The sequence below is a fragment of the Scyliorhinus canicula genome, chromosome 8 (assembly GCF_902713615.1).
Source record: "Scyliorhinus canicula chromosome 8, sScyCan1.1, whole genome shotgun sequence".
In the NCBI taxonomy this organism is placed as follows: Eukaryota; Metazoa; Chordata; class Chondrichthyes; order Carcharhiniformes; family Scyliorhinidae; genus Scyliorhinus; species Scyliorhinus canicula.
The window spans coordinates 111,199,066-111,216,442 of record NC_052153.1 but is presented as its reverse complement, the minus strand read 5'-3'; the positions used below and the strand labels follow the sequence as shown (position 1 = coordinate 111,216,442).

The window sequence follows — 17,377 nt, the reverse complement described above, 5'->3', positions numbered from 1 at the left end:
CACCTCTCCGGCCTGGGCGGCCATATCTTAGGAGGTCAGGACAGCTACCACCCACCCATGAAGCACCATCCAGTGCAGGAAGCGGAAGAATAATCTCATCCACTCCGCCAGGGTAAGACCGTTCTCAGCTCCTTCCACTATCCAACTTTCAGCATGGCATCATGTACTCAAACGGTTACTTGCTTCACAAATTTGACACATTCAGTCGTGGGCACACATCAACATCTCTGACCAAGACTTTCATAACACCACCAATCCCATTTGTCTTGTTTAATCGAACTCTGTCACCTAACCTGCCCGGGCAGGATGGGAAAATTCCATCCTGTCTTTGTGGTATCTGCTATTCCATGTGCAATTTTAGTTCATGGTGACTGTAATTTTGTTTGTAAATTCATGTTTAATTTGCATTGAGTCTGATTCACGTTAAGTAATAGGTACAACAAGTGAAATCTTGTTCAGTAAATTTCTTCATTTGGAATCAATTGGTAAATTTGGTTCTTTGGCTTTATGGATCCCCAAAGTTATCTTAACAAAATTGTGTACTTTTACAGAATAGAACTCGAAGGGTGTGATTTAACTAAATGGGAACAAAGTCCTATAGCGAGCATGTTTAGTTGCGTGTTTCCCAGCACTTGCAGCACCAAGAAACACGCTATTTAATGCACCCGTGGTTAGATAGTGGGCCTCAGTAGGAAACGCACAGCCGAGGCCGCACATAGCCCCATTTTCTGCACTGACAAGATCTCACCAGAACTTCTCCATGTAGTGAGAGATCGGGACTTCATTTTTAAATGGCGTCCCGATCTCTGGAGCCCCAACAACCCCCCCCCCCCCCCCCCCGAGCCCCCCCAAGCCCCAATGTTCTATAAGGCGGTCTCAAGGCCTCTCCATGCACCCCTGCCAACACCCACGTATAGCATCCAGGCCCGATCACTTCCGTGCACAAGATGCCAGCTTTACACCCTGGCAGTGCCCCAGCTGGCAGTGTCACATGAGCACCTTGGCAGTTCCAGGTTGGCACCTAGTTGCACTGCCAGGGTGACAGACTGGCACTGCCAGGGTGCCATCATGCCCGGAGGGAAAGCACCTGTGGGCCTCTGATCCCCTGGGAAACCTCCACGAGTGCCATTCCATCTGGTCCCTGTTTGTGGAAACCAGCACTGAACAGCGCTCACCCGAGGTCTCCGAGGTGAAGTGGGTAGATCCTAACGCCTCAGGTGTCTCAGAAAGCTGTCTCACTCCAATATGCCGATTTGCCAGAACGTAAACCCAGCCACATGGGCAGGATTCATATCGCAACATCTCGTGAGATCACGTTAGATCTCATGAGGCATCGCGAGCTGGGTAGATCCCAGGACCGGGGTCTCCCGGCTTCTAGCAATCACGGTGCGCACTGCTTTTCAGGCACAACATGACCGTTCAATAACACCCAGAGTCTGTAAAATGGGTGCACAGGAATTTTCCAAAGAGATTGTAACAGAACTTTTTCTGTTTTTATAGACAGGGGAGTCAAATAAGATGTGATGCTGAGTATGAACATCAAAAATGTGTTGGGATTGTGTCTCAGATTTTCCACAGGACAGCACAAGGGCTGACATGACTCACACAGCTGAAGCACGCAAGCCTCCTCAGAACTATGTAAGTAAGGTGGAGCTTCCCTCTGCCTCATTTTTCAATAATAGTTACAAAGTAAGTTCCTGAGCAGGAATAAAGGATTACGGTGTTCGGGCGGGAAAGTGGAGCTGAGTCCACAAAAGATCAGCCACAATCTCATTGAATGGTTGAGCAGGCTCGAAGGGCCAGGTGGCCTACTCCTGCTCCTAGTTCTTATGACGCAATAGACTGAATTTTAAGATGGCAGTTGAGACCCTGGGTCAAAAAGCAAGTCCAAAGCTCACACTGCTGGAAGGAATGCAGGAGACTGAGGGACTACTGCAGATCATCAAATAATTAAAAATATAATCATGGGGTCCCGTGTCAGAGAGGAAATCACTGGGCCACAAGGGCTACTTTCTCTACTCAGTGCCCCCTCTTTGTTCGAGCTCAATAGGTAGCTGCTAGGTGACCACCTCCATTTAGCCTGGAAACGTCCCCTACAGTCGGGGTTTGCCCCCAATTGTCTATTATCAGCAAACACTTCGACCAATTCATTAGTAAAATGTTTTACCCAGGTGCCCCCGTTGAGAGATGAATAAAAGCAGACACAGGTTTACAATTCAACCCAAGTTTATTTTCAAACACAACAAACAGTTAATCCCTCCCAAATTATTCCAACTGTAATATGACCAAGATTCTAATGCTACCCATGCCGAAGAACTGGACCGTGCTTCGGGTCCAATCCTCTGGGTCTCGGTTGTCTCAGTGAACTTGTCCGCGAAAGTGAGTCACACGTGCTGCTTCCGTCCATCCTCTGGTCCGCTGCCTCTAGCCTTTGCTGGGGAAGGTCTCTGGATGTCCTGTTCTTTTCCCCCTCTTCGCACCCTTCTAGAAGTTTATCTGGCCCTCAGCCAATCAGGTCACTGGGCTGGGGTTGCGACACCCAATAGAGTTGCTGATTGCAACTCTGCAAGACACCAGGAACTCCCCCCAGTGGTCCATCCTCAGGTGTATTGTCTGAATATAACCGTATCCCATAGAAGGCGATATAGATGCCAGAAAGTCTGGCTTCATCTGAGCAATCCACAACAATCAATCCATTTGAATAGGGCTGATTATCTTCCAATGTCTCATTTATAGGACAAGCCCAAATTTGCCCCGGCTGTCTGTCTCTGTCCAGTTATTCAAATTTGCCTGTTAGACTTCCCCTCAGATCTGTCTGTTGTTCTGGCTGTGGATTTAATTTAAAGTGCCCAATTCTTAATTTAATGTGTCCAATTCTGTATCGGGCCTAAGACTTAGGCCCTTGGTCATTTTACCACAGTCCCTCCTCTTGATCCCGTGAGTGTCAGCAAACCAGATCACACAGACTAACCGGGTCCCCCAGACAGGCAAGTACCAGAATCTCAGTCAAACAATCCTAATCCCTTACCCAACATATATACATTTTTGAAGCATCAAAAATATTATACAAAATTAGATTGCTCATATACCAAAATAAACTTCAGGAATTACAGATAAATACAAAAACAGATAAATACAAAAAAACGCTTTTGGAAGCGAGGGTCCTTAACATATCCCTTGGTCACGGTGCCGGATCACTGTTTCCACATACAAGCGCTGCATTAGTTCCTTCTCTAGGTTATGTTAATTGATCTTCCTGCTGCGGGTCATTTCTTCTGTGGGAGTATATCCTCGTGTCCATTCCAGGGCGAAGAATCCCAAGCACCACATCACTAGTGCATAATATTCTGAAAGGAGATCAGGGTAGCATCTGTTATTATTCCCCAATATTTGATTCTTCCCCTTATCCCTCCCACTAGATGCTGCCTCACGCTGTTTACTGAACTCCTTTTTTTTATAATAATACCTTTATCCCAGAATCTGAGGTAAGAAGAGAAGATGGCAGAGGTTTGCAGACCTCGGAAGAGTGCAGAGTAATAATGGCTATCTGGTTATAATGGTTGATTGCTGATAGTTATCAATCATACTGTATTGTAATGTAGTGTGTAGGGCAGCACGGTGGCGCAGTGGGTTAGCCCTGCAGCCTCACGGCGCCGAGGTCCCAGGTTCGATCCCGGTTCTGGGTCACTGTCCGTGTGGAGTTTGCACATTCTCTCCATGTTTGCGTGGGTTTCGCCCCCACAACCCAAAGATGTGCAGGGTAGGTGGATTGGCCATGCTAAATTGCCTTTTAATTGGAAAAACATTAATTGGGTACACTAAAATTTTAGAAAAAAATAAAAAATAAAAAATAAGTAATATGGTGTGCTGATAATTATTGCCAATCATATTTGGGTGATGGCACTGCAGGTGGAAGCTTATGGAGGTTCATACTAACCTCCCAAAGTAACAGGCAGCAAGCTTATATAAAAATGAAGGGAAACCTGCACCCAGGGGGAGACATTTAGTCATTGAGCAGAACCAGTATCTGTGGTGATATGCATCACTGTAAATACATAAGGGGTTAATGTAAATACACGTAGACTAGCTAGACACTAGAAGGAGCACCAGAGACATGACACACAGACAATCAACCAATAGGTCAGTAAGATAGGACACAACCAATGGGCATTCAAGACACACACAGAGGTGACACTACCACAGGAGGGCCTTACACCAACCCACATAACAGGGCACAGCACCCCTGATCTTCCTCTTTCCAGTGGAGACACTTAGTGAGTACACAGGGTTGATTAAACATCACACCCACCAAGTGGATTGTAGCAGACTGGTTTGTTAGTCTGAGTAGCTATAGAAGGATTAACAGGAGAGTCAAATCCAAGTAGGAGAATCGTTAACAGTTCAATAAATGTGTTAAAGCCATCTCCAAGTCTGAACCTTCCTTTGTCAGAGTGCACATCAAGGAAGCAGCCTATGCTATGTCAAGAGTATAACAAAACAGTATCTGGTGCTGTCTCAGAGATTTTCCTCAGTGAGATGAAAGTGGGGCAAAAAGTTTGCATCAAGGAAAGAAGACAAGGGGCTTGTTCAGGGGGAAACGAACACTGTACATTTTATTTACAATTTGGGAAGGCAGAGTTCCTGTATTCTTCCTGAAGTGGTGATTTATTTAAGTGGGCGGGCTTAGGCTACCTGGGATCTGCTCTTCCACTGCCTCCCTGTCTAAACACCGTACCAGGTACTTCCAGCAATCCTTCACCAGGTGCCATTGATCAGGACTCATTTCTTTCTCCTTCAGTTCTATCGTCTGGAAGGGGGGGGGGCCTTCCCACCTATTATCAGAATCAGCATATTTGCGAGCTTGCTCCTTCTTCCCACTCTGCCCCTGAGTCACTATCCTAATTCCCTTTTTTTTATAGACAAGGTTTTACAGACAAATCGCGCAGGCACTTTGAATGGCCTGTTGCACGGGCTCTATTCTCTTTCCCTGTCTGGTGCAGGACCTTAACTGCAGCCAGTATATTGCTGCATTTCTCCTTTAATTCCTCTGCTATTTCTTGCACTGCATCTCGATCCTGAATCGCGCGCTGCTCCTTTTGATATGCCTTCTCGCATTGAGCCTGAAACTGGCTCATATGTAGAAAGCTGGCTTGGTTCCTCTGCTCTCGTACCTCTAACTCTTTTCACTTTTCAGCTTCTCTATCAACTCCCTAGTGTCACCTAATTCCTTTTTAAATTTCAAACTCTCTGCCTCTCCCCCATGGAGCTGCTCCGTACAACTTACGATCACAATCACGTTACTTAACTTAACTTAGAAGCCTGTCTGCCCATCTCTTTATGGGCATGGTCCCGGCAATTTTATCCTTTGGGTCCAATAACGGGGTGTTACCCAATTATACCCATTTGGGCCATTTCTCGTTGAAGTATTTCCTAAGAGTTTCTTCCTATTCAGCATGACTTGCCATTTCTAATTCTCTCTCACCCTAGGATTCGTCACAGGAATCGTCCGGGGGAAGGGCCAGCTTTCATTAAATTCCCTTCCACAGAGTTTACCCAACTCCCTTGACTATCCCAGTACTGACTACTTAGTTAGTCACCTTGTGTTTATGACCCAATTTACTTGGTCAGATACCTGGGCCGGGATTCTCCAATCCCACTGCCAAGTTCTGACGCCGGCTTGAAAAGCGGCACCAACCATTCCAGCGTCAACGGTCCCCGATAATGAGGAATGCTCCCCTTCTGAGGGGGCTAGGTCGGCGGCGGAGTGGTCCCCACAGCTCCAGCCGGCGCGGAACGGCCGGCGTGATTTCGCGCAGGCGCGAGGGTTCCTGTCTCCGCGCCGGCCCCAGGGAAATATGGCGGAGCCCGACAGGGGCCCGGCACGGAGGAACATGGGCCCCCACGGAACCAGCCTGCCCGCCGATCGGTAGGCCCCAATCACGGGCCAGGCCACCGTGGGCGGATCCCCCAGCCCCCCTTCAGGACGGCCCCTGCAGACACACCTTCCAGATCCCGCCGTGTGGGACCTGAGTAACCCATACTGGCGGGACTCAGCCGAACTCGTCGGCCATTCGGCCCGTCGGGGCCTGGAGAATCGCGCTTTCAAAGGCCCCCAGCTGGTGCGGCAGCGATCCCGCGGGCAGCCGGGAATCGCCGCTGGAGAATCAGTAAGCCGGCGTCGGGGCGCAATTCTCGCGTCCCCCGAGCCCGGCCCTGTACTTTTGTCCACCCATTTGAATCCTGTCCATAACATGGGGCGATTGCCCTCTTAATACAGGCTCAGGCTGGTGTCGGAGAATACATGGTTGGTGGCAGGGCCGGCCCAAGGCACCGGCACCTCGGGCAGTCGCCCGGGGCACCATGTGCTAGGGGGCACCAGAGACTCGGGTCCCGCGCATGCGCAGTTGGGCCGGTGCCAACCAGCGCATGCGCGGTGGCCGCCCCCCCCTCCGTCCGACCCCAGCCCCCCGCCTCGGCCCCGCCTCGGCCCCGCTCGCCCGCCCCCCCCGCCCAGCCCCGCCCCTCGCCCCCACCCCCCTCGCGGCCCTGCCCCCCCGGCCCCACCCCCCCTACCCCCCCCCCCCGCCCAGCCCCGGCCCCCTCTCTGCCCCCCCCTCCCCTCGCCCCCCTCGCGGCCCTGCCCCCCCTCCCCCCCCCCACCCCCTCCCCCCCCCCACCCCCTCCCCCCCCCCCCCCCCCCCCCCCCACCCACTCCCCCCCCCCCCCCCTACCCCCTCCCCCCCGGCCCCGGCCTCTCAGGCTGTGTCTCCTGGAGGCCAGTATAATTATGGCCAATGTCAATGCTCTCTGTCTGTTTGAAATTGACATATTTGCAAAATAGTTTCATTGCCTTCAAGTGATTAAATATGTGTGTCCTGTTTTAAAGATGTTTGCCCCTTGTATCACAAGTACCAGAAGAATAGCATTTATTTTTGTAATTTTTGTTGTTATTTTAGGTGCATTTTCTTTTAGCATCTGTTTAACTTAGACTTACTGGCCAGCTGACGACAGGACACTGGGGCAGTCAATTCACTGTATTATTGGTGAAATTTCTTCAGCAAAAAAGCTGAAATTATATTCATATTGTAAAGACCTTTGTCCTTGCCTTTCCCCCTGCTTGACGCAGAGTGGAGCCCCCGGAGCACTTGTCTCTCTCTGGCAGAGTTGCCTATAGTCCCTCCTGGAATATGGCTAGAGTTGCCTATAGTCCCTACTGGAATATGGCTAGAGTTGCCTATCGCCCCTCCTGGAATGTGGCTAACTATATATTTGTAAAATAAGTTCGTCCACACTAGAGTGCTTGGAAATTTTGCTTCTTTCCTGGCAGTTGTACAGGGGACTATATAGGGGCAGCATGGTAGCACAGTGGTTAGCATAGTTGCTTCACAGCTCCATGGTCCCAGGTTCGATTCCCTGCTGGGTCACTGTCTGTGTGGAGTCTGCACATTCTCCCCGTGTCTGCGTGGGTTTCCTCTGGGTGCTCCGGTTTCCTCCCACAGTCCAAAGATGGGCAGGTTAGGTAGATTGGCCATGTTAAATTGCCCTTAGTGTCCAAAAAGGTTAAGTGGGTCACAGGTGTGGGCTTAAGTGGGGTGATAATTCCAAAGGCCAGTGCAGACTTGAGGGCCGAATGGCCTCCTTCTGCACTGTAATTCTATGATCTATGATAAAAGTGTGACTAAAATCTCTGCCAGTTTTAAATGGGCAGAAACAGGATATCCATTGAATTTCCTGCTGTCTGGATTGTTCATTTTTCAAACTGGGGTAAGGTATCACTGAACACTGCATGATGCAAAAGTGTAAAACTAAGCTTTGACTTTTAAGCTAACCTTTCTGACGGGAATGGTTCAGATCCAGGTTATCATATGGCCTGTCTGATTTGGCTCAACATTGAGCTCAATGGAGCTCTATTCTTTGTTAGGATGTGTTTCTGTCCATCTTAACAAAGGATGGAGGCCAGGCCTGAGGCATTGAAGTCAGGCAACCCTGACCTACACAAGAAATCCAGGTACGACCTCCGCAAAGTCATCATGGATGCCAAGAGACAATATCAGACCAAGCTAGAGTCACAGACTAGTGTTACAGACTCTCGTTGGTTGTGGCACGGTTTAAACAACATAACGGGTTACAAGCGAAGCTGAGCAGAATCTCTGGCAGCAGCACGCCCCTCCCCAATGAACTGAATGCATTCTATGCTCAGTTCGAGCAGGAAACCATAAAATCACTATCGACTGCCCTAGCAGCCTCGGACACACCCATACCCAGTATCACAGCTTCCTAAGTCAGACCGGCCTTCATGAAAGTGAACCCTTGGAAGGCGGCGGGTCCAGATGGGGTCCCTAGTCATGCACTCAGATCCTGCGAGGAGCTGCTGGCAGATGTGTTCATGGGCATCTTCAACCTGTCCCTACTCCATTCTGAGGTCCCCACTTGGTTCAGGAAGACCACCATCATACCGGTGCCAAAGAAGAACCAAGCAACGTGCCTCAATGACTATCATCTGGTGACCTTGACATCGATCATAATGAAGTGCTTCGAGAGGTTGGGCATGAGGCTCATCAACTCCATACTCCCAGAACACCTTGAACCACTGCAATTCGCATACCGCCGCAACCAGTCCACAACAGACACCATCTCCGTGCCCTTCCACTCATCCTTGGAGCATCTCGACAACAAGGACTCTGACAGCAGACTCCTATTTATTGACTAAAACTCCGCCTTCACACCATAATCCCAGTCAAGCTCATTTCAAAGATCCTAAACCTAGGACTTGGCTCCTCACTCTGCATCTGGATCCTCGACTTTCTGATCCATAGAACACAATCAATAAAGATAAACAACACCTCCTCCACGGTAGTGCTCAATACCAGGGGCCCGGAAAGCTGGGTACTTAGCCCCCTAATACACACACAAAATCTGGCTCCAACCCCATCTACAAGTTTGCTGATGACATGATCGTAATGGGTCGTATCTCGAACAGCGATGAGTCAGAGTACAGGAGGGGGAGAGAGAACCTAGTGGAGTGGTGCAACGACAACAATCTCTCCCTCAATGTCAGCAAAACTAAAGAGCTGGTCATTGACTTTGTCATGCTGTCTGCATCAACGAGGCCGAAGTGGAGATGATTGACAGCTTCAAATTCCGAGATGTGCACAACACCAGAAATCTGTCCTGATCCACCCATGTCGACGCTACCACCAAGAAAGCGCAACAGTGCCTATACTTCCTCAGAAATGGGAGACACGCGACACAGTGGTTAGCACTAGGACTATGGCGCCGAGGACCCAGGTTTGAATCCTGGCCCTGGGTCACTGTCCATGTGGAGTTTGCACATTCACACCCACAACCCAAAGATGTGCAGGTTAGGTGGTTTGGCCATGCTAAATTGCCCCTTAATTTGAAAAAAAATAATTGGGTACGCTAAATTTTTTTAAAAAAGGAAAGTAGACTCTTTAAGGGTACACAGATTATTTAAGAAGGCAGGAAATTTATATTTAAAAAATACTTCCTCAGGAAACAAAGGAAATTCAGCATATCCACATTGATGCTTACCAACTTTTACAGGTGCACCATAGAAAGCATCCTATCTGGCTGCATCACAGCCTGGTATGGCAACTGCTCAGCCCAAGACCAGAAGAAACTACAGAAAGTCGTGACCACCGCCCAGTCCATCACACAAACCCGTCTCCCATCCATTGACTCTGTCTACACGTCCCGCTGCCTTGAGAAAGTGGGCAGCATAATCAAGGCCCCCTCCCACCCGGCTTACTCACTCTTCCAACTTCTTCCATCGGACAGGTGATACAGGAGAACAGGACAAAAGTCTGAGAACAAGCACTAATAAATTCAAAAACAGCTTCTTCCCCACTGTTACCAGACTCCTAAACGCCCCTCTTATGGACTGATCTGATCTCTTCACGCATCTTCTCTATGGAATAGTACTACACTCTTGTATGCATCACCTGATGCCTGTGTCTATGTATTTACATTGTGTATTTTATGTTTGCCCTATTTTGTATTTTCTTTTTATGTACAGAATGATCTGTCTGAGCTGCACGCAGAACAATACTTTTCACTGTACCAGGTACACGTGACAATAAACAAATCCAAATTAAGATTTTATTACACATGGGACAATGAGGAAGCCTCCATTTGCAGTTACTGACCCATTCTCCACCAGCTTCATTTAGAGATGGATCATGTGTGAAGAATGTGGCTTCCTATTGTGCATATCCAAACTAACATTGTCCCTTAACACAGAATTGAAGGGCAGCACGGTGGCCTAGTGGTTAGCACAACCGCCTCACGGCGCTGAGGTCCCAGGTTCGATCCCGGCTCTGGGTCACTGTCTGTGTGGAGTTTGCACATTCTCCCCGTGTCTGCGTGGGTTTTGCCCCCACAACCCAAAAATGTGCAGAGTAGGTGGATTGGCCACGCTAAATTGCCCCTTAATTAGAAAAAATAATTGGCTAATCTAAATTTATTTAAAAAAACACAGAATTGAAAACTATCACTTGACAAGTGCTTATTTCATGCTTCTTCAGAAAGTAATTGTGGCTGATTTTTAACTGAATCTGTGGGTGGACCCTATAGTGGTCCTTTTGCAACAAGTGAAGTTTCCAGTTGCCACTTTAACTCTATCATGACCCTGTTGTAAATTCCAGAGATATGGTCATAAAGCTGAGCGTCCATGTCAGTGGCAACGCTATAGTAGAGCAGCTGATTGTCAAAGAATCTCTTAACTGCTCCAGCAGGATCTGAAGGAGTTTGTGGCATCAGACCTCCTCCATTAACTGCTGCATGGAAGGCTGGCCATAATTAGAATGGCGGTCAATGCCCTTCACCAAGCGGCAGTTATATAGCTAGGATTCTGCCCCAAATTTAATCCCCAAGATTGTCACACTCCTGATTTCCACCCAAAGACGAATCAGGATTTTGAGGCTCTTATTCCACTGGCAAGAAAAACATTTCCACATTTTGGAAGATGACTTGCGAGATGTGGAATATTTTTCATAAAAAATGCTAAATCCAAAAGTGGCTCAGTTTGGAAGGTTCCCGCTTGACCGTGTGAAAACAACATATTGTTTAAGAAGGTTCATAGAAACCTATTGTTAGCATCCTTCCATCTATGTACGTAGACAGGGAATTTTCATTAGTAATGTTAGAAGTGCGTGTTACCACATGTGTAGAAACTTAAAGATTAATTTTCAAAAGAAAATTTCAATACTTAATGACAATTCTGTCCCCCTCAGTTTTAACATATTAAAATTGCTTCCCTCCCTCACATTTTCTTGCATGGTATTTAAAACTGTGATCTGCTCCACCTCCTCTACCTCCTCCTGCTTTACCTTTTAACCTACATGATTATTGTGCACTAAAAGTTAATGTTGTCTTGGAAACAAAAAAAAACAGATTTAGTGCTCAGAACAAAGTTGATTATAATACATGCACATTTATTTTGCTCTACATGAGTATAGCTGTTTATCCCGAATTCTGGTGATGGAAGTGCTTCTCGTGTCCATATTTTTCTTTCTTCTCCACATTTCAGTGATAGTACTGGGATTGGTGCATTATGCTCCACTTGCCAAGAATCTGGGCCGGGATTCTCCCCTACCCGGCGGGACGGAGTGGCTTGAACCACTCCGGCGTCAGGCCTCTCCAAAGGCGCGGAATCCTCCGCACCTTTAGGGGCTAGGCCCGCGCCGGAGTGGCTCCCGCTCCGCCGGCCGGCGCGAACGGCCTTTGGCGCCCCGCCAGGCGGGGCCGAAAGGCCTTCGCCGGCCGGCGGAAGTCCGTGCATGCGCCGGTGCATCAGCGGCTGCTGATGTCATACCGGTGCATGCGCAGCGGAGGGGGTTCTCTTCCGCCCCCGCCATGGTGAAGGCCATGGCGGGGCGGAAGAAAAAGAGTGCCCCCACGGCACAGGCCTGCCCGCCGATCGGTGGGCCCCGATTGCGGGCCAGGCCACTGTGGGGGCACCCCCCCCGGGGCCAGATCGTCCCCCGCCCCCCCCAGGACCCCGGCGCCCTCCCGCACCGCCAATCCCGCCGGCACCAGACGTGCTTTGATTCCCGCCGGCGGGAACAGCCTGTCAGCAGCGGGACTTTAGCCCATCGCGGGCCGGAAAATTGCCGCGGGGGGCCCGCCGACCGGCAGCGCGATTCCCGCCCCCGCCGATTCCCGGGTGGCAAAGAATTTGAGCCACGGTGGGGGCGGAGAATTCCGCCCCTAATTCAGACAGAGAGGAGAGAGATCAATATGAAAACATGATTCGTAGTAACATATGAACAAACCAAATTAGGAACAGAATTTGGTTATTCAGCACCTCAAGCCTATTCTACCATTTGATAAAATCGTGGCTGATCTGATTATGGCCTCAACTCTACACTCTTGCCTATGCCCTGTAGCCCTTATCAATCAAGAATCTACCTAATTCAGCTTTAAAATATTCAATGGCCCTACCGTCACTGCTGTCTGGAGAAGAGAATTCCACTAACTAATGAAACTCAGGAGAGAAAGAAAATCTCATCTCCATGTGTCCTAGTTCTCATCTCTCTCATAAGGGGAAACATCCTTTCAGCATCCACCCTGTCAGGTCCTCTCAGGATCTTATATGCTTCAATAAGATCACCTTTCATTTTTATAAACTCCAGTGGACAAAGGCCCAACCTTTCCTCGTAAGCTATTTCCTTCATGCCAGGAATCAGTCTAGTGAAGATTCTGAACTGCATCTAATGCAATGATCTTCTTTCTTATGCAAGGAAACCACAATTGTACACTGTATTCCAGGTGTGGTCTCACCGGAGTCCTGTACAACTTGAGCAAATCTTCTCTCCTTTTATATTCCATTCCCCTTCCAATAGATGACAACATTCCATTTGCCTTTGTAATCAATTGTTGTATACCAGGATATTCAAATCCCTCTTTACCACCAAGTTCGACAATATTGCTCTATTTAAATAGTATGTTGCTTTTCTATTCTTCCTGTCATATGCGAATGTTTTCACATTTTTCAACATTATACTCCTTCTGCCAATTTTCCCACTTACTTAACCTATCTAAATCCCTTCCTAAACTCCTCATGTCCTCTTCACAACTTCCTCTTCTCCCTATCTTTGTGTCATCAGCAAATTTAGCTTCAATACTTTTGATTCCTTCACCCAAGTTATTAATATAAATTGTAAGTAGTTGAGGCCCCAGTACTGAAGGGAAAGTCAGGGAACCAAGAGGTGAAGGAATCAGTGGGAAGCGTAGCTGCTTAGGATTACAAAAAATCACGAAAAGACAGAGCTCAGGAGAGGTTACGATAGTCCCCATCTCACAAAATATGACACAGTGTATGGAAAGGCTCAGTAAACCAAGGTCCACCACACTAAGAAAACAAAAAGGGATAGTCAATAGGGAATTAAAGGTGCTATATTTAAATGCCCGCAGTGTACGGAACAAGGTAGATGAGCTTGTGGCCCAGATTGTGACTGGCAGGTATGATGTGGTAGGCATCACAGAGACGTGGTTGCAGGGGGTTCAGGACTGGCAGTTAAACATCCAGGGATTTACAACCTATCGAAAAGACAGAGAGGTGGGTAGAGGGGGCGGGGTTGCCTTGTTAATTAGAAATGAAAATAAATCAATAGCACTAAACGACATAGGGTCAGACGATGTGGAGTCTGTGTGGGTAGAGTTGAGGAACCACAAAGGCAAAAAAACCATAATGGGAGTTATGTACAGGCCTCCTGACAGTGGTCAGGACCAGGGGCACAAAATGCACCACGAAATAGAAAGGGCATGTCAGAAAGGCAAGGTCACAGTGATCATGGGGGACTTCAATATGCAGGTGGACTGGGTAAATAATGTTGCCAGTGGACCCAAAGAAAGGGAATTCATTGAATGTTTACAGGATGGCTTTTTGGAACAGCTTGTGATGGAGCCCACGAGGGAACAGGCTATTCTGGACTTAGTGTTATGTAATGAACCAGAATTGATAAAAGATCTTAAAGTAAGGGAACACTTAGGAAGCAGTGATCATAATATGGTAGAATTCAGTCTGCAATTTGAAAGAAAGAAGGTAGAATCAGATGTAAAGGTTTTACAGTTAAATAAAGGTAATTACAGGCGCATGAGGGAGGAACTGACGAAAATCGACTGGAAGCAGAGCCTAGTGGGAAAGACAGTAGAACAGCAATGGCAGGAGTTTCTGGGAGTAATTGAGGACACAGTGCAGAGGTTCATCCCAAAGAAAAGAAAGGTTATCAGAGGGAGGATTAGGCAGCCATGGCTGACAAAGGAAGTCAGGGAATGCATCAAGGCAAAAGAGAGAGCCTATAATGTGGCAAAGAGTAGTGGGAAGTCAGAAGATTGGGAAGGCTACAAAAACAAACAGAGGATAACAAAGAGAGAAATAACGAAGGAGAGGATCAAATATGAAGGTAGGCTAGCCAGTAACATTAGGAATGATAGTAAAAGTTTCTTTAAATACATTAAAAACAAACGGGAGGCAAAAGTAGACATTGGGCCGCTCCAAAATGACGCTGGTAATCTAGTGATGGGAGACAAGGAAATAGCTGAGGAACTTAATAAGTACTTTGCGTCAGTCTTCACAGTAGAAGACATGAGTAATATCCCAACAATTCAGGAAAGTCAGGGGGCAGAGTTGAATATGGTTGCCATCACAAAGGAGAAGGTGCTAGAGAAATTAAAAGGTCTGAAAATTGATAAATCTCCGGGCCCAGATGGGCTACATCGTAGAGTTCTAAAGGAGATAGCTGAAGAAATAGTGGAGGCGTTAGTTATGATCTTTCAAAAGTCACTGGAATCAGGGAAAGTCCCAGAGGATTGGAAAATCGCTGTTGTAACCCCCCTGTTCAAGAAGGGAACAAGAAAAAAGATGGAAAATTATAGGCCAATTAGCCTAACCTCGGTTGTTGGCAAAATTCTAGAATCCATCGTTAAGGATGAGATTTCTAAATTCTTGGAAGTGCAGGGTCGGATTAGGACAAGTCAGCATGGATTTAGTAAGGGGAGGTCGTGCCTGACAAACCTGTTAGAGTTCTTTGAAGAGATAACAAATAGGTTAGACCAAGGAGAGCCAATGGATGTTATCTATCTTGACTTCCAAAAGGCCTTTGACAAGGTGCCTCACGGGAGACTGCTGAGTAAAATAAGGGCCCATGGTATTCGAGGCAAGGTACTAACATGGATTGACGATTGGCTGTCAGACAGAAGGCAGAGAGTTGGGATAAAAGGTTCTTTTTCGGAATGGCAACCGGTGACAAGTGGTGTCCCGCAGGGTTCAGTGTTGGGGCCACAGCTGTTCTCTTTATATATTAACGATCTAGATGACGGGACTGGGGGCATTCTGGCCAAGTTTGCCGATGATACAAAGATAGGTGGAGGGGCAGGTAGTATTGAGGAGGTGGGGAGGCTGCAGAAAGATTTAGACAGTTTAGGAGAATGGTCCAAGAAGTGGCTGATGAAATTCAACGTGGGCAAGTGCGAGGTCTTGCACTTTGGAAAAAAGAATAGAGGCATGGACTATTTTCTAAACGGTGACAAAATTCATAATGCTAAAGTGCAAAGGGACTTGGGAGTCCTAGTCCAGGATTCTCTAAAGGTAAACTTGCAGGTTGAGTCCGTAATTAAGAAAGCAAATGTAATGTTGTCATTTATCTCAAGAGGCTTGGAATATAAAAGCAGGGATGTACTTCTGAGGCTTTATAAAGCACTAGTTAGGCCCCATTTAGAATACTGTGAGCAATTTTGGGCCCCACACCTCAGGAAGGACATACTGGCACTGGAGCGGGTCCAGCGGAGATTCACACGGATGATCCCAGGAATGGTAGGCCGAACATACGATGAACTTCTGAGGATCGTGGGATTATATTCATTGGAGTTTAGGAGGTTGAGGGGAGATCTAATAGAAACGTACAAGATAATGAATGGCTTGGAAAGGATGGACGTAGGGAAGTTGTTTCCATTAGCAGGGGAGACTAGGACGCGGGGGCACAGCCTTAGAATAAAAGGGAGTCACTTTAGAACAGAGATGAGGAGAAATTTCTTCAGCCAGAGAGTGGTAGGTCTGTGGAATTCATTGCCACAGAGGGCGGTGGAGGCCGGGACATTGAGTGTCTTTAAGACAGAAATTGATAAATTCTTGATTTCTCGAGGAATTAAGGGCTATGGGGAGAGAGCGGGTAAATGGAGTTGAAATCAACCATGATTGAATGGTGGAGTGGACTCGATGGGCCGAATGGCCTTACTTCGACTCCTATGTCTTATGGTCTTATGATCCCTGCAGCACTCCACTGGTTACAGTCTGCCAACCTGAAAATGACCCTATCCCTAGTTTCTATTTCCTGTTTGGTAACCAATCCTCTGTCCAATACATTACCCACTACACCATGAATTCTTATTTTGCATAATTAAGTTTGATGTGGCACCTTATCAAAAGCCTTTTTGAAATCCAGGTACATCACATCTACAGGTTCCTCTTTACCCAAATTCCTTGGTACTTCCACAAAGAATCTAATAAAATAATCAAACACCATTTCTCTTTCACAAAGCTATCTTGATTGCATTAACATTCCAGGAGCCCTGCTACAATCCCCTTAATAATAGATTCTAGCATTTTCTCTATGCCAGATGTTAATCTAAATGGCCTGTAGTTTCCTGCTTTCTGTCTCTTGACTAGAAGAGTTATGTTCACCATTTCCCACTCTAATGAGGCCTTTCCAGAAACAAGGGAGCTTTGGAAAATTACAACAATTACATCCACTATCTCAGCATTCACTTCTTTAAGACCATAGAATGCAAGCCACGAGGCAATATCAGATGCTAAACTCAATCCTGCCATCGATTGTTTTATCAACAAAAGCAGAATTATTTTAACAGCCTGTGTTATCCAATCACGATATCACACCATTTGCCTGAAATCACATAGCAAGATAAGTAAGTGTTCTCTTCGTTTTACATTTGTTTATTACTACAAGTAGGGTTCATAAGTCATAATAACAATTGAATCTATTGAAAATCTTAAGTTCAGTAATTAATATTCAACAATTAACTATTCCATTTAACATGACACACAACAGAATGGAAATAGCCGATTTTTATTTTTCAAAAAGGAGTGAGGCTTGCCAGAGATATTTTAGTTACTTCCAGACACCCCACGCAAATGGAATAGATTTCTGCAGTACAAGTGCAAAAACTCACTGGTGCACACTGCATCTAAATAACCACTAAAAGTGGTATCTCCTTGGCTCAGTTTATAGCACTCTCATCTCTCAGTCAGATGCCTGTGTGTTCAAGCCTCACTCTGGACTAGCTAGACTTTAGTGCAGTACTGAGTTAGGTGATGTCCTTCTGAAGAGATGTTAAAGTG

General features: G+C 47.0%; 1 long non-coding RNA gene across 1 annotated transcript in view; it reads right to left on the bottom strand.

Annotated features, from left to right (window-relative positions):
* Positions 1-2,208: 2,208 nt before the first annotated feature.
* Positions 2,209-17,377, bottom strand: part of LOC119970445 — a 35,941-nt gene continuing 20,772 nt past the window's right edge. Inside the window, exon 2 of the long non-coding RNA XR_005461618.1 lies at positions 2,209-3,347. This is a non-coding gene — a long non-coding RNA (uncharacterized LOC119970445). The remainder of the gene's footprint in view (positions 3,348-17,377) is intronic.